General features: G+C 35.6%; 1 long non-coding RNA gene across 1 annotated transcript in view; it reads left to right on the top strand.

Moving 5' to 3' along the window:
* LOC118912241 (uncharacterized) overlaps positions 1–21,091 on the top strand; it is a 61,812-nt gene extending 40,721 nt beyond the window's left edge. Inside the window, exon 4 of the long non-coding RNA XR_008998275.1 lies at positions 18,025–21,091. This is a non-coding gene — a long non-coding RNA (uncharacterized LOC118912241). The remainder of the gene's footprint in view (positions 1–18,024) is intronic.
* The last annotated feature ends 1,116 nt before the right edge of the window (positions 21,092–22,207 follow it).

Here is a 22,207-nt window from a genome sequence, read left to right as displayed (position 1 = left end):
GTCCTTGGCTCCTTTATCGTATATTAATTGACCATATATGTTTGGGTTAATGTTTGGAGTCTCTATTCTGTTCCACTGGTTTGTGGCTCTGTTCTTGTGCCAGTACCAAATTGTCTTGATTACTGTGGCTTTGTAGTAGAGCTTGAAATTGGGGAGTGAGATCCCCCCCACTTTATTCTTCCTTCTCAGGATTGCATTGGCTATTCGGGATCTTTGGTGGTTCCATGTGAATTTTTGAACTATTTGTTCCAGTTCATTGAAGAATGCTGTTGGTAATTTGACAGGGATTGCATCGAATCTGTATATTGCTTTGGGCAGGATGGCCATTTTGATGATATTAATTCTTCCTAGCCAGGAGCATGGGATGAGTTTCCATTTGTTAGTGACCTCTTTAATTTCTCTTAAGAGTGTCTTGTAGTTTTCTGGGTATAGGTCTTTCACTTCCATGGTTTGGTTTACTCCTAGGTATTTTATTCTTTTTGATGCTATTGTGAATGGAATTGTTTTCCTGATTTCTCTTTCTATAAGTTCGTTGTTGGTGTATAGGAAAGCCACATTTCTCTGTGTTAATTTTGTATCCTGCAACTTTGCTGAATTCTGATATTAGTTCTAGTAGTTTTGCAGTGGAGTCTTTAGGCTTTTTTCTGTACAATATCATGTCATCTTCAAATAGGGACATTTTGACTTCTTCTTTACCAATCTGGATTCCTTGTATTTCTTTGTTTTGTGTGATTGCTGTGGCTAGGACCTCCAGTATTATGTTGAATAACAGTGGAGAGAGTGGGCATCCCTGTCTTGTTCCCGATCTCAGAGGAAAAGCTTTCAGCCTCTCGCTGTTCAGTATGATGTTAGCTGTGGGTTTATCATAGATGGCCTTTATTATGTTGAGGTACTTGCCCTCTATGCCCATTTTGTTGAGAGTTTTTATTATGAATGGATGTTGAATTTTGTCGAATGCTTTTTCAGCATCTATGGAGATGATCATGTGGTTTTTGTATTTCTTTTTGTTGATGTGGTGGATGATGTTGATGGATTTTCAAATGTTGTACCATCCTTGCATCCCTGGGATGAATCCCACTTGGTCATGATGTATGATCCTTTTGATGTATTTTTGAATTTGGTTTGCTAATATTTTGTTGAGTATTTTTGCATCTACGTTCATCAGGGATATTGGTCTGTAGTTTTCTTTTTTGGTGGGGTCTTTGCCTGGTTTTGGTATTAGGGTGATGTTGGCTTCATAGAATGAGTTTGGGGTATTCCTTCCTCTTCTATTTTTTTCGAAAACTTTAAGGAAAATGGGTATTGGGTCTTCTCTGTATGTCTGATAAAACTCTGAGGTAAATTCATCTGGCCTGGGGGTTTTGTTCTTAGGTAGTTTTTTGATTACTGATTCAATTTCGTTGCTGGTAATTGGTCCATTTAGATTTTCCGTTTCTTTCTGGGTTAGTCTTGGAAGGTTGTATTTTTCTAGGAAGTTGTCCATTTCTGCTAGGTTTTCCAGCTTGTTAGCATATAGGTTTTCATAGTATTCTCTAATAATTCTTTGTATTTCTGTGGGGTCCATCTTGATTTTTCCTTTCTTGTTTCTGATTCTGTTGATGTGCATTGACTCTCTTTTTCTCTTAATAAGTCTGACTAAAGGCTTATCTATTTTGTTTATTTTCTCAAAGAACCAGCTCTTGGTTTCATTGATTTTTTCTACTGTTTTATTCTTCTCAATTTTATTTATTTCTTCTCTGATCTTTATTATGTCCCTCCGTCTGCTCACCTTAGGCCTCATTTGTTCTTCTTTTTCCAATTTCGATAATTGTGACATTAGACTATTCATTTGGGATTGTTCTTCCATCTTTATATATGCCTGGATTGCTGTATACTTCCCTCTTAAGACTGCTTTTGCTGCGTTCCACAGAAGTTGGGGCTTTGTGTTGTTGTCGTCATTTGTTTCCATATTTTGCTGGATCTCCATTTTAATTTGGTTGTTGCTGCATTGATTATTTAGGAGCATGTTGTTAAGCCTCTATGTGTTTGTGAGCCTTTTTGCTTTCTTTGTACAATTTATTTCTAGTTTTATACCTTTGTGGTCTGAAAAGTTGCTTGGTAGATTTCAATCTTTTGGAATTTACTGAGGTTCTTTTTGTTGCCTAGTATGTGGTCTATTCTGGAGAATGTTCCGTGTACGCTTGAGAAGAATGTGTATCCTTTTGCTTTTGGATGTAGAGTTCTATCGGTGTCTATTCGGTCCATTGGTTCTAGTGTGTTGTTCAGTGCCTCTGTGTCCTTACTTATTTTCTGTCTGGTGGATCTGTCCTTTGGAGCGAGTGGTGTGTTAAAGTCTCCAAAATGAATGCATTGCATTCTATTTACTCCTTTAATTCTGTTAGTATTTGTTTCACATATATTGGTGCTCCTGTATTGGGTGCATATGTTTATAATGGTTATATCCTCTTGTTGGACTGAGCCCTTTGTCATTATGTAGTGTCCTTCTTTATCTCTTGTTACTTTCTTTGTTTTGAAGTCTATTTTGTCTGATACTAGTACTGCAACACCTCCCTATTGTTTGCATGAAATATCTATTTCCATCCCTTGACTTTTAATCTGTGCATGTCTTTGGGTTTGAGGTGAGTCTCCTGTAAGCAGCATATAGATGGGTCTTGCTTTTTTATCCATTCTGTTACTGTGTCTTTTGATTGGTGCATTCAGTCCATTTACATTTAGGGTGATTATTGGAAGATATGTACTTATTGCCATTGCCGGCTTTAGATTTGTGGTTACCAAAGGTTCAAGGTTAGCTTCTTTAATACCTTACTGTCTAACTTAACTCACTTATTCAGCTATTATACACACAGCCTGGTAATTATTTCTCTCCCTTTTTATCCTCCTTCTCCATTCTTCATATGTTGGGTGTTTTGTTCTGTGCTCTTTTTAGGAGTGCTCCCATCTAGAGCAGTCCCTGTAGGATGCCCTGTAGAGGTGGTTTGTGGGAGGCAAATTCCCTCAACTTTTGCTTGTCTGGGAATTGTTTAATCCCTCCTGCATATTTAAATGATAATCATGCTGGATACAGTATCCTTGGTTCAAGGCTCTTCTGTTTCATTGCATTAAATATATCATGCCTTTTTCTTCTGGCCTGTGAGGTTTCTGTTGAGAAGTCTGATGATAGCCTGATGGGTTTTCCTTTGTAGGTGACCTTTTTTCTCTCTTTGGCTGCCTTTAGGACTCTGTCCTTGTCTGTGATCTTTGCCATTTTAATTATTGTGTGTCTTTGTGTTGTCCTCTTTGGGTCCTTTCTGTTGGGAGTTCTGTGTACTTCCGTAGTCTGAGTAACTATTTCCTCCCCCACTTTAGGGAAGTTCTCAGCAATTATTTCTTCAAAGACACTTTCTTTCCCTTTATCTCTCTCTTCTTCTTCTGGTACCCCTATAATGTGGATATTGTTCCTTTTGGATTAGTCACACAGTTCTCTTAATATTGTTTCATTCCTGGAGATACTTTTATCTCTCAGCTTCTATGTGTTCGTGTTCTCTGGTTTCTATTCCATCAATGGCCTCTTGCATATTATCCATTCTGCTTATAAATGCTTCCAGAGATTGTTTCAGTTCTGTAATCTCCCTCCGGATATCATCCCTTAGCCCTTGTATGTTTATCTGCATCTCCGTCAGCATGTTTATGATTTTTATTTTGAATTCTTTTTCAGGAAGATTGGTTAGGTTTATCTCCTTCTCAGTTGTTTTCTCTGTGATTTTTGTCTGTCTTAGATTCTGCCTTTTCATGGCGATAGAGATAGTTTGCGGAACTGGGGCGAGTGACGGCTGGGAGGACGTCCCTTCTTGTTGGTTTGTGGCCTTCCTCTTCTGGGAGAACAGCGACCTCTAGCGGCCTGTGCTGGGCAGTTGCGCACAGACGGGGCCTCTGATTCCTGCATGGCCGCTATGGAGTTTAGCTCCGCAGTTGCTGTGGGCGTGGCCTGGCTCGGGCTGCTGCTCCGATATGGTGGAGCCATGTCGAAGGGGAAATGGCCGGGAGGCTGTTTATCTCCGTGAGGGGCTTCCTCCCTGCTGCCCAGGGCGTTAGGGTGCCCAGAGTTCTCCGGGATTCCCAGCTTCTGGGCTAAGTGTCCTGGGGTGCTTCTGTCCATCTGTGGGGTCCCTGTCCCTTTAAGACTTTCAAAAAGCTCTTGCTTTTCTTTGTCCCTGGGGTGCCGGCTGTGGGGACCCACTCACATTTCTTACTGTCCTGTTTCCCTAGTTTCCAGCACCGCACATACGCACTGTGTGTCTGCGCTCTGGTGCAGATGGCTAGGGCTGGGTGTTTAACAGTCCTGGTCTCCCTCTCCCTCCCCGCTCCAACTCCTCTCCTCCTCCCAGGAGCTGGGGTGAGGAGCGCTCAGGTTCTGCCGGGCCACGGCTTGTATCTTACCGCCTTCGTGAGGCGCTGGGTTCTCGTAGGTGTGGATGTATTCTGGCTGTTGTCCTGTGTCTTCTGGTCTCTCTTTTAGGGAGAATTGTATTTGTTGTATTTTCAAAAATATATGTGGTTTTGGCAGGAGATTTCCGCTGCTCTCCTCATGCCACCATCTTGGCTCCACCAGTTCATTTCATTTTTGTAAGAATGAATTTCTTAATACACATAGGAAGCCTACAATTATTAAGTGAAAATATTTTAATGTTATAAATTTTCTCAACATTGCTCCAATATAATCCTGAATTTACACAAGAGCATTCTGTATGTCATATTGCATAATCCAACTTAAAAAAATCATTGTACTTGTAGTAGGTTGTGCATGGATTCATTACAATTTCATTTTCTTAGACATTTAGGAATGGGTGTATTTGTATGTGTATGAGTGTTTGCACACATATATTTTACATTTTGTTTTATGCTAGCATCATAATTGTGAATTTAAAAACAATTAGACCCTTGTGTTTATCACAGCACTATTTACAATAGCTAAGAAATGAAAGCAACCTAAGTGTCCATCAGTAGATGAATGGGTAAAGAAGATGTGGTACGTATACACAATGGGGTATTATTTAGCCATAAGAAGAAAACAAATCCTAACCATTTGCAACAATATGGATGGAGCCAGAGGGTATTATGCTCAGTGAAATAAGCCAGGCAGAGAAAGACAAGTACCAAATGATTTCACTCATCTGTGGAGCATAAGAACAAAGTAAAAACTGAAGAACAAAAGAGCAGTAGACTCACAGAACCCAAGAATGGACTAACAGTTGCTAAAGGGAAAGGGACTGGGGCGTGGGTGTAGGGGAGGTAGAGGGGGAGTGAGGGGCATTGTGATTGGCACACGTGATGAGGGGTGGTGCAGAGAGGGGAGTGTGGCATAGAGAAGACAAGTAGTGACTGGCATCTTGCTGTGCTGATGGACGGTGACTGTAATGGGGTATGTGGTGGGGACTTGAAAATGGGATGAATCTAGTAGCCACAGTTTTGCTCATGTAATTGTTTAGTAATGATACTAAAATAAAATATTTAAAAAAATTAGAAAAAGCTTGTTATTTAATGATAGTTATATAGTTTTATTTTCATAAATCATTGTAATCTTGTGATTATAATTTATTTTTAAAAATCGAAAATATAATGTACATTCTATGTTCAAGCTGTTTACTCAATATGAAAGTTTGTACTGTATATTTAACCATTTTTCCTACTGATTCTTATTCAGATATAGATGAGAAATTGTAGAAATTTCCCATAAACACTGTTTATTTTGATCATGTGTGATTCGACCTAGTTAGGAGGGACTTCCTAGAAAAAGTGAAAGGGATAATCCTTTCTTCCTATGTCTTTGGTTTGGTTTACTTTCCTACTTTGGGCATCTTCTGTTTCCTCATGTGGTCTCCATTATTTTGTTTTTGGTGCACTCTATTCTTGACTTTTTCCTATTTGCTTTGTATATCAAACTTCAGTGTGTATAGTGATTAAAGCTGTTCTCTTACATGGCTTCATTTGAGATCTTGAGTAGTTTACCCACCTTTCTGTACCTCAGTTTCCTCTCATTTAAGGTACAAATAATTTTTTATTTTCTGTTTTCTGCATAGAGTTATTATTAGGAATTAATTTTCTATTAAAGGATTGTTATGATAAGGATTAAATTGATCTACTATAAACACTTAAAATAGTGACTTCATGTAGACAGTGAATATCACTCATTATTAAACCAAAATTATCTGGCTTATGTTCCATTAAATATCTTTCTTCTGAATTTCAATGGTTAGAAATACGTTCCAAAGCAAACTAATATTTAAACTATAGTAAATTCAAGAGTAAGTTGAGAGAGAGCCTATTTTTAAACAATCAGGATGTGTAGAACTCTTCAAATTATACTACAGGTACTCTCATAATTTGCCTTTTCACAGGGCTTTTCATGGACAAGCATTTGCTGCTTCTTTTCCCTAACTTTCTATTCTGTAGAAGAAAATGAGAAACAAACAGAAGCAGTGACCCTGTCATTTAACTGATAGAGATGGCCAGAGTGAAATGAAATACGTGTGACTGAGAGTGTCTTCTCTACCGCTGCTGTGGCAGAGGGAATAACAAGCTGATTGTGCCATCACCTTGGTGGAACCTCCTCTTCACCTACAAAACTAAAACTTCTAGGACAGTGATGCAGAAATAGAAAATATGTACATGAGGGACTGCTGGAAACATGTCAGTCGATGTGCACTACTAAAATAATGATTTTACAAATAAGAACTAGCTTAGAAAAACTTTGAGTAGATTGATTTATGGTCTCACAATTCATTAGTGTGCGATATGTCGCCAGGTCTCTGTGATTCTACAGCAACCACTTTTAAGCTTAACATCATAATGTCTCTTAAATTGTTCAAGAAACTTCATGGACATATTGGAGAGTAAAAAATATGTTTAATCAGATAATATATTATTTAGGTAACTATCATAAGCCAGCCTTCTTCTGGGTACTTGGGATAATGCTGTGATTAATGTTTTTGTAATGTAGCCAAAATCTTATGACATTGATATTCTAGAGGTAAATGAGAAAAGAAGAAAAAACTACTGGATAATGATTAGTTGAATGAAGAAAATACAACAAGATGATGTGATAGAGACTGTTTTCAGCTGGTATAGTCATTAGACATTAGTAAAACCTCACAGGTTTGAATATGGACAGCTTTGGAAAGATCTCATGGAAGAAGACACTAGCCTAAGAAATAGGAAAAGACAGCAGCCTAAGGAATAAAGCAAAGGTCTTAAAATTGGAAGGAACTTTTTCAAAGTTAAGAAAATGAAAAACAATCACTGTGGCTTGAGTGCACTGAGATGTCTGTGGAAGGCCACTTAAGGTCATGGTAAGAAAACTGCTTTTATTCCAAATTTAAGAAAAACAATTAGAATATTACAAACAAATGTGAGTGGCATCATCTAATTTCCACTTAAAAAATACTCTTGAATTCCTCATAGAGGATAAGTTTTAATGGGACAAGAGAAGAAGGAGGAATTGAAATTGATAGAATATTAATTTGGTCCCAGTGAGAAATGATGGGGCACAGATAAGTAATATAAACCATAAATATAGCAAAAAATAGACAAATATTTATATATAAAGTTGATAGCATAGTGGCTGACACAAAATGAATACAAATATATATATAATCACAGTTGTATAAACAGGATTCTTATTTTCAAATCACTCAGTGTCTGTCTGGAAAGATTTGAGAAATACACATATTTTAATGACTGTTACCATTTCTAGAAGAACAGTGTTAGACAAAATTAGAAGTGTCTCTCTCTTTCTCAATAAAATGATTTGTACCTATACCTGCAATAATAAAAGTAAGGAGTCAGTGAGCTTCAATTGGAGAAGGGAAATATCATTCCAAGTCCATATAAAAGTCAGTGATATCCTACAAAGCCATTCTATTCAATATCAGTTAAGATAGATATTTTAACTACCTATTAAGTGCCAAGCGTATTTCTAAGCACTGAAAATACAGTGATGAGAAAGACAGACACTGTTTCTGACCATACAGGGTTAAATTCTTGCCATTTAAAAGAGCTTTATCTTACATAAAATAAGGTGACTGACTCAAATTAAAAATTTTCCATTTTAATTTATACTGGCTTTAAGTTCCATAATATTTGATATGGTAAAACACTGCATGACATTTGTAAAAATAAACAGAAAACATGAATGACTGTTTAGTGATCTAGCCTATGAAGTAGAATGGGGAAAACCTCTCAAAAATATATTAGATTTAAATCTGAATTTTGGATTCCTTATTTCTGGAAATCTTTTTTAAAAATCAACTTGACAAAATGAGTTCCAGTGGAATGGCTTTCCATTGTCCATACAGCTAAGAACGTGTTGCAACAGACGACAAGTAGTGACTCTATAGCAGTGACTGTAATGGGGTATGTGGTAGGGAGTTGATAATGGGGGGAATCTAGTAACCACAGTGTTGGCTCATGTAATTGTATCTTAATGATACCAAAAAAAAACATTATAAAAATAAACAAATCTTGACATCACAATTGTGTAATTCAGTAAATATTAATTTGTCACCCATGCGATATCTATTGTAGATTCAGTGAACCATCTTGATTTTATAGTTATGGCCCTCTGTGTTTGTTTGTTTGTTTATCTTGAGAGGTCTATAAAGTAAGATCATATAAGGTCATGGTAAGGACATAAAGCTTGACCCAAATTCAAAGAAATTATTAAAATGTTACAAACAGGAGAGTGTATATGACATGATCTTATATCCGTTTTTGAAAGACACTTTAAGCTTCCCTGTAAAAAATAGGTTATAAAAAGGAAAAGAGAAGAATTTGGGACTGAAGTTATGGTCTTTGTCATTCGTAGGCTGAGAGTATGTCAAATGACATTTTTAAGGACTAGGCTTGGATATGACTTAAGTCACTTTTGCCCAGTTCCCATTGGACAGCCCTTAGCTTCACGTCACCATCCTAACTTCCTAGGTGTGGGTAATACATAGTCTTGCTAAGGAAATGGAGCAATAAACACATAATATTGTTTCTGCCTCACAGCATTTCCAGTGAGAATTTTAGATGCAAAGGTTCCTCATGTCTAAATGATAACTATTTCTTTTGTTTTATTTATTCCCAGCCACTGCTTCAAACTCCTGCAGTTTCTGAGAGCACACTCTTTAATGAGAATCAGTAACCCCTCCTACTGAAATGTATGCAACCAATTGTTATCAAATGAACAAAGAATTTGGAAATGATAATTGCTGCCAAAACTGGTTAATATGTTTGATTAATAGTAATGATTCCCCTCAGTCAGTTGTATGGATGGTAAAGAGGATTGAGCTATGACACAGTTTGCAGAATCATCAGTATACCTGTAGGAAGGTTGGAATAAAGAGAACAGATAATATCAGATTGGGAGAGAGTATATATTGTTAAAAGAACAGTAGAAGCCTGGGAAGCATTGATTATTAAAGTAACTGGTAGAGAACTAGGAGGCAGTAGAAAGGTAGATAAGAAGTGGATAGCTAGGTACAAGGGTAATCAGCAAAGTATTTCGGTAGAAGCCAGAAAGGCAAATTCTCAAAAGAAATGAGTAAATAACAATGTTAAATTCACAGAGAGGCCCAATTAAAAAAATACAGGGCAAGTATGTGTTCTATAGGGAGTCAATAGTGAACTTAGGAGAAGTGTTTCAGTACAAAGTGTGAACAGAGACAAGATTGCAGTCAATTAAGGGATGATTTGAGAGGGAAATAAGTAGAAACATTAAATGAAGACAATTTTCTGAGGTATTTGGAAAGGGAATAGGAAAAATATTCTGTTAGAAAATGATGGTTAGTTAAGAAAACTATACTCTGTCTTGCTATTTGTAGGTGGGGGTGTTGGCTTTATTTGTATTTCGATTTTTAGCACAGTATTAGAGAGAGACTTACCAGCATAAGTGATTCCAGGTACAGACCTGGAAGATGGGGTCACACATCCAAGTGAATGGTTTAGCTGTTTTGTATGAGTTAGTCCTGTGATTTTTGATTCTAGTTATTCGTTAGAATCACCTAGGGGACTTTAAAAAGTACCCTAGTGTTGATCCCACTGTTTTCAATTAAATAAGACTCTTGGAGTTGGGGATGAATTATAGGTATGTTTAAATGCTCTCCTATGTTGAAACAAAGGTATAAGACTTTGGAAATCATACCCTGATCATTTTCAGCTTTTTGGATGGAGTAGCAGTGAAGTTTGCCTTCTGGGAGTGAAAAGCACCAAGTGGAGTGGGGCCTCAAGGAGGGGGACAGGTTAAAAACGAGGTGTAAACAAGGACAGGGCTTTCATAAAATAGGAATAAGTATCTGAGTTGGTGGCTACTTTCTGTACTGAAACGATGATTCTCAAACTGCAGATCCCTTGGCTCTTCCCTGAACTTAAGGAATCAATGATTCTGGGCCCAGCAGTGTTTTAACAGTCTCTCTGGGATATTTGCATTCATGCTACTTTGAAATCTATTGACCTTTACAAATACTTAATGGCTGGATCCTGCTCAGTTTCTCAATACCGTCTGAGGGAATTTAGGAAGAGGAGGACCAGATCTGACCAGTCTTTCATAGAGGCAGGGGACACCACGTAATATATTTGCTGACTTGGGTGGAGAATGTGTGCTTTTGAGGTATTTTTATATTTCATGATGTTTTTAATATGTACAGAAAAGTCACAACCTAAGTGTACAGCTTGAAGAATTTTCACACACAGAATGCAGCCTTGTCGTCCAGATCAAGAACAGAATATGGCCAGAAAGTCAGAAATCAAATATTCCCTCTTTGTCACTATCTGCCCTGCTTAAAAACCCTTCTGATTTCTTGCACCACAGATTATTATTACCTATTTTCAAGGTTATAAAATGGAATATCTTACAATATATACTCTTCAACAGTCTTATTCTTTGTTAGATTCATCTTTTTTTTTCATGTAGTGGTAGTTTATCCATTTTCATTGATTGATAGTTCACTGTTTTATTCTATAATATCTAATCTGTAATGCCCATTGAGCAACTACTTTTATTTCTAATCATGTATTTTTCATCTCTTAAGGTTTCATTTGGTTATACTTTATATTGCCCCTTCTTTTCCTCACCATGTTGACTGGTTTTACTTTTTCTGTAAAGGGTGGTATAGTAAATATTTTAGATTTTGCATGGCACATGTGGTCTCTATCATGATACTGGTTTGTTTTTCATTTTTCATTTTTTAATTTTTTTATAATCCTATAAAATTATAAAAATCATTCTTAACTTTCAGGAAATATCAAAACAGGGTACAAGCCAGGTATAGTCTGTAGTTTGTCAACCCTTGCTTTAAGTAGTAGAACAGAGTTAAAATGTCTGCTAGAAAGTCCTTGTCTGCTAATCCCATCATTTTTGTTCTGTTTCTATTGAATGGTATTTCTCGTGATAATGGGTCCTATTTTTTTGCTTCCTGATGTGACTAATCAAGAATTTTTACTGGGTGTTAAACATTGTGAATTTTAATTTTTTGAGTTGTCTGGATTTAGGTATCTTCCCTTAAAGAATGTTGGGCTTTCTTCTGCTTCATAGGGAAGTTACATTTGGTTCAGCTTGTTATCTTTTGAAGTTTATTTTTAAGTTTGCTAGGGCAGTTCTAGAGTGACTTTACTCAGGGATAGTTTAGCCCCTCTACTGAAGCATATCGACTGAAGTTTTTCGAATGAATACTCTCTTTAAAGCGAACTCTGTACCCTAGCTGGAGGAAGTTGAAAAATACCCAGCCCTGTGTGCTCTCTTGGAATCATTCAGCATGCAGATCCCTGGTCTCTCTCTGTCAGACTTCATGGAATTCTACCCTTTGCATGCATTTGTTAGTGTATAGCAAATGCCCAGGGGTCACTGTGCAGATTTTATGAATTATTTTTCTGCAGAGGTCCCTCTCCTCTGGAAGTCTGTCTCACAGTTTACAGGCACCTCATGCTCCCTGAACACTGTCTGCTGTGCTTGGTTGGAGCACCGTGTTCTGCATACAATCTCCCTCCCTAGTCTATGGTCCTGAATGTGTTTCTAGATGGAAAGCAAGGCAGTCATGCTCCTCTCTTTTGTTCTTCTCCTTTCTGTGATCACAGTTCTGTATGGCTCTGGTCCAGTGTTTGATAAAAAGTTATATTTTTACTCATTTAATTTTTTTTGAAGAAAATAGCATTAATTCACTCTCTGTTGCTCTGCTATGGCTCCTTCTTGGTTTAAAGATTTTTTTCATTTAATCTTTAAATAATTGAAACTTTCAGATTAATTTGTTTTTCTTATTTGGAGATTCTGAGAAGTATTTTAAACTGAATGTGAAAAAAAGAATGAACCAAACAATCCACATGTTTATTAATTATTTTTCTAGATGCATTAACTTACTCTGTCATTTTCTACACATGTGTCTTAGAAAAGTAAGTATAAATTAAGGTGGGATATTTGCTCAAAAGCATATTTGAGTATTCATCAATAAACTTTCAATGAAGAGATGTCATTATACTTAGCTTTTTTCCCCTTAACATGAGGTGTTCATCTGGATGAATGATGAATGTTATTCTTCAAGTTGTTATAAATCTATTTCTCAGATGAATTTAATTTAATCTGTTTTAGTATGAAAGGAGCTGGAGTAAGAAATGGAAATGATGAGGACCCTTCAACTGTCTTCATTATCACCAAAAAATCCATTTATCTTTTTTTTAAACTTGAAATGGCATTATTTGTTGTGCCTTGACAAAAACAAAATAAATATAGCAGTCTAGAAGATGTACAGTTTAACTACTCAGTGGCTCAATTTTCTTTATGATAAAAGAGTTTCTCCTTAAATACAAAGCTCCATAAGGCTGAGTTAACAAAAACAAAGACAGCTATACAAATGGAACTGCTGCTCTGTACATGTCACATAATGGATAATTAATGATTATAATATTTAAATAGTTTGTCTAATTAAGAGGTTGACACCAGTGATGCCTGTCTGCAAAGGAATAATCCATACATAAATGTCAGTTTTATTGGAGTGCTTATGAAAGGTTTATGTTAAGGGAGATTTGTAGAAAAATATCCCTTGATAAAGTCTGAGATTAGACTGAATGCTTAGCATTTGGAATTGACCGAGTGTGCACATCTTCCACAATTTACAATTCATTTCTCTTTTGTGATAAACAAGCCTGTTTCTTATCACCCCTGCCCCCCATTCCTAAGCTATTTCAGAAGAAATTGATAGCAGGGCAGAGCACGGTATGAGATCAGGATCTGAAAAGGTGTGTTACAGAAAACTTTTAGATGGTTTTTGAAGCTTTTTTGTGTTTTGTCATGTTTGGGGGCAGTTCCAATTTACAATGTCTTAAATGGAATGTATGATCTCGTACCCAAAGCCAAAACAAGTTGATGTATTTTCATTATCTAAAAAAGTGATACAGAAATTTAAAGTAATTAAAATTTAATACTAGGAAAAATACATTTGTGGAAAAAGTATCAAACATTTTCTTAATCTTTGCACTTAAATACAATTAATTTTCATTTTATTTTATGACTTTTCTTCCTCCTGTTTGTGTAAGAGATTAAGGAAACTACCAAGTTTACATAAATTCAGTTACTTTAAAGTGTGGAGATAGAAGTTACATAGATTTATAACATTGTAAACAATTAAAATTACATTTCAAAACATTTAAAATTTAACAGCTATAGTTTTTATCAATAGATTTGAGCACATTAAGAATTTAAGAGGGATTTTGATTGTATTTTCCCCATAATAGACTAAAGTCTCAAGTCAAAAGGATTAAAAAAAAATTGTTACTATTAAAAGACCTTTCACCCTCATTAATTCTGTTAGCTGAACTGGTTGTTTTCTCTGTGTTTTACAACAGACCAACTCTGTAAGCTTCATATATTAAAAAATTAAAATAGCTTAAATATTTTTCTTAGAATAAGAGAAACCACCAATCTTTTTATTATCCACTATATTCCTGATATGTTAAATAACTATATTTGAAGCCATCATAACTTCTAATTAACTTCAAGTCTAAGCTATTTAATCACATTGCTTTACTATTTAGGTAAAAAAAAATAGTTTTTAAAAATTGGCCTAATAGGGGTATCTAATTAATTTTGTTATGATGCTATTTATTCTGAAGTGTCTACAAAGACCAAAGCAATCTTTTGAAGATATTGGGATAAAATATGCTAAAACACTGGCAAAAAAAAGGTATTTTATTTTAGAAAGCAATCAAGCATGCAGAAATTTGCCTGCACTCTTGATTCAGACCCCTAATCTGTATTCCTCTCTCATCTTCACAAATCAGCCAGATAATATTTTCAAAACCCAAATCTAGTCCTGTTATCTTTGCTGAAAGCCTTCCATTCCATTGCTGTAAATGAACTTCATGGCCTTGTCAGAAAGGTCTTTCAAGGCCTGTCCCCTGCTGCCCGCCCAACCCCATTTGTACCACATGTCCCCTCACTCTGGGCAGTGGCACACAGACTTTCAGTTTGGAGAGTGCCTGTTTCCTCTGCTGAAAGTGTCATGTGCCTGCTCAGAATACTTCTAATTCTCCCTCGCTTCTAGCTGAATGCTCACTGTTCTCTCAGGTTTCTAATGTGGTGTCCCTTCCTCAGATAATTCTTGTTTCTGAATCCTGTAACCAGTGCAAAGCCCCACACATACGATAATAGTATTAAATGTTCCTTCTTTATGGTACCTGACAGAAATGTAGTTTTATGTTTATTTTATCGTTTGTTTAGAGCTTTACTCTCCACTAGGCAGGATGCTCACTGAGGGCAGAGATTATGCTCACCATTGGTCATCACTATAAGGTAGCCTGAGGACTAACTCAGTTCCTCTGCTACTTAGTACATCTTGATGAGTACTTTTTAAACAGATGGCCAAATGAATAAACTTGAAAATTCGTAGAAGGTTTGTACAGGTAACCAATATGATCCCCATGTGTATCTTGAATCTATTAAGAAATGGTTTCATTGAATAACCTTCTGTGAACCCTCTCCTTTTTCTGAATTGTTGAACAAAAATGTTTCAGATGGTGCTAATCACACTGGCAAGCCTGGTGGCCCAAACAGAGTGCTGCTGAAGGAACAAAGGTTCCATTATTGACAGGATTTGTACCAACTCACTTTGACCAGAGACCAGGCAATGTCACTTAGTAGAGAGAGCACAATGCTGATTAAGAGTCATGGTGTGTTTAATACTGTCTTTCACTTGTTCTAACTGCTGTAAAATAAAAAATTGGCTTAGGTAGTATATTCTGCCAAATGAGTCTATTTTTATAGAAAATGTGTCTTTTGGAAAATAATAATTATTATATCCAGGCCAAATCACAATAAAGAGGTTCTAGCATTCAGGTAGAGCCCTTAGCCAAAATGTTGTATATCTAACAAGTACTAAAAGCAAACTTTACCTATTCACAGTTTTGTCAGATACATATTCTATGATAGTCATTCTATTAATAAGGCAATCAAACAGGATTACTGAACAAAGAACTTGATAGAAGAACAGGCAAGAACATTGGTTTGAATGCTGGAAGATCTGAGTTCCTATCCTTGTTCTCAAGTGCAACTCAGTCATACTTTTGGGTTGAAGTTATTTTTGTGTAAATTAAACTTTCCCTGGAATGAGGTATTCTATGAGTTGCTCTCCATGTAATGTGTCCAGAGTTTGGGATAATTTTTCTTCTCTGTGAATGGAGATTGAGAAACTTCAAGAAGACCAAGCATAGAAATTGATTTGTATGCCCTGGAGTTGGGCAAATAGTATATTATTATTATTAAAACCATGGGTGAAATATTTAAATGGCGATTGCAAACCCAGAGAATTGCACTTGGGAAGAAACTACACTTCTACAGAGAATGAATAAATGGGACATATTTTCATTTAACCAAATACAGGATTTTTGTGAGGGATTTCTGGCCTGGAATTGACTTAGATCCTGCCCAAGAAACCCACCTGGAAGAATCAGGGGACATGATGAAGTATACATTCTGTAGCCACAACATGAGGGAGAAATGTAAAACAGCCAGCTGGAGAGACACATTCACCCATCTGCAGCAAGGGAACTTGATTGGGCCACCCCTGAGGATCCCAAGAAAAGGCTCACGATCAAAACAACCATCTTAAATCGTCTACCAGTGCCCTTGGAACCCAGTAACAAATCAGTACCATGCAAATGAGAGGATTCATGTCCCTGATTCCTGCTACTTTCAGCTCCTGAAGGAATCACAGAGAGCTCAGTGAGTAGGGGTAGAAACACAGACACCCTAGGAGGGAAATCAGGGAGGAGCCCACTCCTCTGCCTCACCTCTGCTCCATCTGCCCCAAGCCCAAGCTACAGAGAGCAAAGAACCTTAACCCAAATGAAGTCATTTGTGCATGTGTGTGTGTGTACCCAGGACTGGACATATTAATTAATGAATTGAGATTAATTTTAAATAAAAAAATGGAAGACTTTTTTTCTTTGAATGTGAATTGAAATGGCATGTGTCTGCCTGAGATTTTATTTAGAGACAGAGAAATAAATATCTCACAGAGCTGGTCTGAATAGGTTGTGTACCAGTTACCGTACGAGCATATGATATCGCAGCACTGCATTTCCAAAGCAGCACTCCATCTTGGTGTTGGCACTGAGAGGACAAAGACTAGAAGTAATTCAAAATTGGGGACAGGAGGCAGCACTACATGTTTTCCAGAGGTTAAGGTTAAAGTATTGAGGGAAAACGTGTGTTCTGGCAAGAAAACTGTAGCAATATTGCCTTGTAGTCTAGACAGAACCACTAGTTCATTCTAATTACTCAACAAACTTAAAAAAGTAGAGAAGGCATGCTAAATAAATAGCTATCATTTACAGTAACATAATGAAAGTTAAATATTTTTAAGAGTAATATGTTTACCAGTCTATTAATTATGGAGCTAAGTGGCCAAAGAGTGGGGCAGAAATCAGCTAATGTCACTTGTGATTATTATTTCAGTGATGAAGCTGTCCCCAGCTCCAGAGCGTTCTGCTGTCCTCAGCCCGCCTTAGGGTCAGAGAGGGCACTGCTCTTATCTGCTCAGTGAGGTCACAGAGTGTCAGCCAGAAAATAACTGGTTATTATAGGACCAGATTCTTCCTTAAACATTTAACTTCAATTGAAGAAATGCCCTGAGTGGCTCAAGTAGCCTATTAACCTATGTGGCCTACAAATTGGGTGTTACAACAAGTCAAATTTTATAGCCTCAGTTTCTTTCAAAAACAAGGAGCTTTATCTTATATTTTCACACTAAACACAGCGAGCCATGTAACTCCTCTGTTAGTGCACACCATTGGCCAAAAGTAGACTCATGGAGAATCTATGATATCTATTTGAAAAACTGAGAACCATAGGTTCAGATGTGAAGTTGGTAGAAATTTTATTTATAATACTGTATACATATATATCATATAAATATTTAAGAAAATACATTTACACTGAGTCACAGGGAATATATTACCAAAAATATATTAGTTACTATATTATTTTTCTGTACTTAATATTTCATGGATATGTGATGTGTTTTTAAATTACATTTCCACAAACATTTTCCATAGCTTGTGAAACATACCACTAATTAAAACTGCATCATATTCTCTCTTCAACTGTTTATTTTGTACATACCTACATTAAAAAATAAAAACAAAGTTCAGGCCTACCATAGTATGCACAAAGTGGTTGAAGATTTTCCCATCACAGACCTTAAGTCTTGTGTTTCCTTTGTATTACTCACTTCATCACCTAATCAATGTAAAGGAAATCTTGGTTCTATTATCCTGAGTCTCATTGGAGTAGAGATTACTATTTACATTGCTGTCTCAACCAATGGATATAAAATTGCCACAGTATCGTTTGTATTTACATGTGTGCCTAAAACTTTTTCATAGACTTATTTAATCTCTAGTTAGTATGATATGCACTTGGTATCACAACATTTGGACTATTTTTATCCAAAAATGTTAAGTTGCTTTAATTGCATTTCTATGAATGACTTACAACCAAACATCTCGTCCTTGTTTTAACAGCTGAAGATGCATGTGGAGGAACAATGAGAGGATCCAAGGGCATCATGTCAGGCCCTGGTTTTCCTAATGAGCATCATAACAATGCTGACTGCACTTGGACCATTGTAGCAGAGCCTGGGGACACAATTTCACTCATATTTACTGATTTCCAAATGGAAGAAAAGTATGATTACTTAGAAATAGAAGGTTCTGAGCCCCCTACAGTATAGTAAGTAGATAGTTTCCTTTAATCTAGCATTGTTGCCATTGACTGAGGTAAACATCTAAGTGGACCTTTAAAACTTGAGGTATTTAAAATAACTTACAGGGAAATTATAAGGGGCAATTGTTAGAGCTGAGGGATATTTTTGAAGATTGGGATACTGATATTAAATCAATTGTTTCTTTGAAAGATGGAACTTTCCATTAGTATTTCTTTATCACTCAGTGAAAAGTAATATGACTTTATCAAAACTTGTATTAAGGAATAAAAGTTGTTCCTAATGTAACCTGCATTGTATTCCTTAGCATGCCAGACCATACTTAGTGGTTTCTTTCAAATTAGTTTAATAGTTGTAGAAGTAATTTGCCTTTGTTTTTGTAGATAGATCTTTTATGTAGCTTGTTATCTGATGGCAAAAATTAAATTCTATGATATGGGTGAGTTTGGTCTGTTTCTTTAGAGACTATGGTCTTATAAGAATTAAAGAGTTTTTAGAATGTGCTTTTAAGGTATAATATTTTTACAAAAGAACATATTCATGCTATTTAAAAATGTGAATGTGTCAATATCAGTGAAGTGTAAAATAGATTATGAATCAGTAATTGAATGAAGAATGATGAGATTGCTTAAGTAAAGAAATGTGTAAACACTAGGCTAGGAAGGGCCTTTGAGGCCAAGTAAAGGATGTGATCAGAACAGTGGGAATTTATTAAAGTGTTTTGTCAAAAACAATTGCATGAATAGGTTTGGATTTTCAAATTATTATTACTGAAGTGTAAATATTGATTTGAAGTGTGGCTCAGTTAGCTGTAGGAAGATCACTTAAAAGATGATTGCTAAAAAATCATTGTAGCTCAGATGAGGATGGTATTGAAAAAGAAGTAGAATGATGAGATATATTTAGGAGGTGTAATGAAAAGGACTCTAATTGAGTAGTGATAAGATGATGTTTACAACTAAAACATTTTCTAACTTGCAAAATTTGGTAAAGGCAGTAGAGATACTGAGTTGGAAAACGTTGAAGGGAACTCAAGTTTAGAGTGGGAATGCTATGAATATTGAGATTTGTTTTAGGTATATTTAGTTTGAAGTTTCTTTGAGATATGTTATTAAAGCCATCTAAAAGACAGATATAACTATATGATATAGAAGCTCTGAGAAGCATAACATATGTAGTTCACATTGATGGTAATTGAACCAGTAGGCATCAGTAATGTTGGTTAAATAGAGACAGGATAGAATGAGAAGACAGGAGGGGACTAGGACTGAATCTGAGCATTCCTCAGGCTTATGAAGATGATTCAGCAAAGGAGCCTAAGGTAGTATATTCAGAGAGGCAGGAGAAAATCTAAGGGAATAAGGTATCATACAGACAAGAGAAGTATGGAAAAGAAAAAGTTGACAACATTGTGGATTGCTGCTGAAAATATACTAAATTTTTTTGAAAACGTGTTAATAGTTGGCTGTGCTTGAACAAAAGTACCAACTGTTTCTATCATCTCAGTGCATAACTTCAAGACAAAATTCGCACAGTCAACTATGTCCATTTTGTTTTTTGTTCGTTTTGTATTTTCTTCTACTTTCTTCTATCTCTACTTTCAAGCCACCAGTACTCAGTGGCATATAACTTTAACTCTTCCCATGCAAAATTCATGCCTGGGTACAATGAAACCTTCAGAATCCTGGTTTAAGATGCTAGATAATTCAAAAACTGATGTTTTAGAAATTGCTATTCTATAGTGATACATCATATCTGAGTCTTATGAAGGTGGAATTTTTTTATAATGTCATGAATTTTCCAATTATTGTATCTGTTGATACACAAGTGATCCCATTAGAAATGAAGTTTTTAAACTTAAAAATATTTGACTACTAGTTATAATAAAAGAAATTAGAAAGCAGTGTTTTGTAGTACATTTTCTTTTTACCATTGAACTCTAGAAACCACATCAATCAAACACATGTACTCTAGAGATCATAGTATCACCATTTATGTTCATAGAGTCACTTTCTCTTTTCAGATTAAACATTCTTGGTTAATGATTTGTATGTTTCTTATCTATCAACATCTATTTATATGTTTCTGAGTTCCTAGAACAAATGTAGCTTGTCTAATAATAGCATGGGATCCAAAAATTGCTCTTCTCTCCATTTTCTTCTGAAATGACACTGGGCCACTTTACTTATTACCCTCTTCCTTGGGAAGAAAACAGCAACTAAGAAATTCATTGTTTTACTGTCCTTTTAATTAGTGTTACAGTAAATGTTTAGGTAGACCTGTCAAAATCCTGGTTATATAATATAACATGAATAAGTCATTTGGTACTTTTCAAGAAAATAATAGAGATGCCCAAACTATATTATATTTCTATAAATGCCAATTTAAAGATAGTGTCAATAAATTAATATTACTGTATATAGTCACTTAAATGTCATAAAAACATTTTTTTTACTTGTAGTAATTACACAATTGGTACATAAAATGTTCTGTAAATAATTAAAATAAAACTTTAAGTCTATTCCTGGCCCTGCAGTCCCTTCAAGTCCTTTAATGTTCTTACATCTTTTTATAAAGGACATGGTCATCAAAATGAAACATCTTATTTCAGGTGGTGTTACAATGACGTTTTCTTATGAGTATGCATTGCTCATGTATTTTCAGTTCATAATAGAATGTAAAAGACAAATGTGAATACAGACAGTTTTTTAATTAAAGCTACAAATGGTTCCTTCGACTTCAGATTCCACATTGAGGGACTGGGAACTTGACAGTGGCTACTGTACATTGTAATTTTGTTCCTGAATTTCAGGCAGTGAAACAAAATTAACTGTAGCCTGCTTTTGACTTTGGCAACATAGACTGAGCCAACCCTATAATTGTGCTGCACAGAGAATTTTAACAGTTAGCCAATGCATGCTGTATATGCTAAATCATTAAGTTCTCAATTATTAACAGTCAACAGCACCAGTATATATGTATATGAATATTTGCATATATTTAATATATTTGATATATATATATTATGTAACTATTATCTATATGTGTGTCTGTGTGTATAAAAATGGCTCCACATTTAGGAATATTTGTGAAATGGTGTTGTTATAATGTATACATCAGAATTGCTTGGGGTGTTTGTTAAAGTGCAGATTTCCCAGCTCCCATGCATACCTTCTGATTTACATTCAATAGGAATGCAATCAGGAAATTTGCAAAGAGGAAATTAAAGCAACAAGTTTGGTTTCATCAATATTATAAATGTATTTTATAAGTGTCTTATGAGCATGCCACAAGAGCTGCAATATTTCTTATCACTCAAAATGTTGACAGATTAATATGATACATCAAACTGATTATCACTATGTAAAACATATGTATTTGCTATAAACTGATGTAATGAATAGCACAAACATTGTGAAAGGGGATCAACAACTTGTCTAACCAAACAGGATACATTAACCAGAGAAAATTGGCCATAAGCTTTATTTTGAAAAATTAAATAGCACTGATAATAATCCTGTCAAACAGGTTATCTTGTTTACTACCTTACTTCTGACAATTATTAAGCTAAAATATACAATGAAGTTATGGTTCTGCATATCACTATTTATCCATAGTGTTAATGCCACTTGACTAAGTATCCACTGATTCAATAATTTTGAACACTTTTTTTTTTATTGTGGCAAGAACACATAAGTGTATAATGCCATATTGCTAACTATAGGAACAATGTTGTACAGCAGATCTCTAGAATTTATCCATTTTGCACAACTGAAACTTTAAACCCATTGAATAGCAACTCCCCAGTTCCCTGTCCCCTTTCTCTGGCAAAGTCTACCATTTCCTTGATGAGTTTGACTGTTCTAATAAGTGGAATCATATATTTTTCCTTCTGTGAATGGCTTTTTTTACTTAACATAATGTCCTCAAGGCTCATACATGTTGTCCAACCTGGCAGGATTTCCTTCTTTTCTATGGCTGGA

Source organism: Manis pentadactyla, chromosome 6, assembly GCF_030020395.1.
Source record: "Manis pentadactyla isolate mManPen7 chromosome 6, mManPen7.hap1, whole genome shotgun sequence".
NCBI classification, from domain to species: domain Eukaryota; kingdom Metazoa; phylum Chordata; class Mammalia; order Pholidota; family Manidae; genus Manis; species Manis pentadactyla.
The sequence above is the reverse complement of the archived record's forward strand: the minus strand, read 5'-3'. Positions and strand labels throughout refer to the sequence as shown.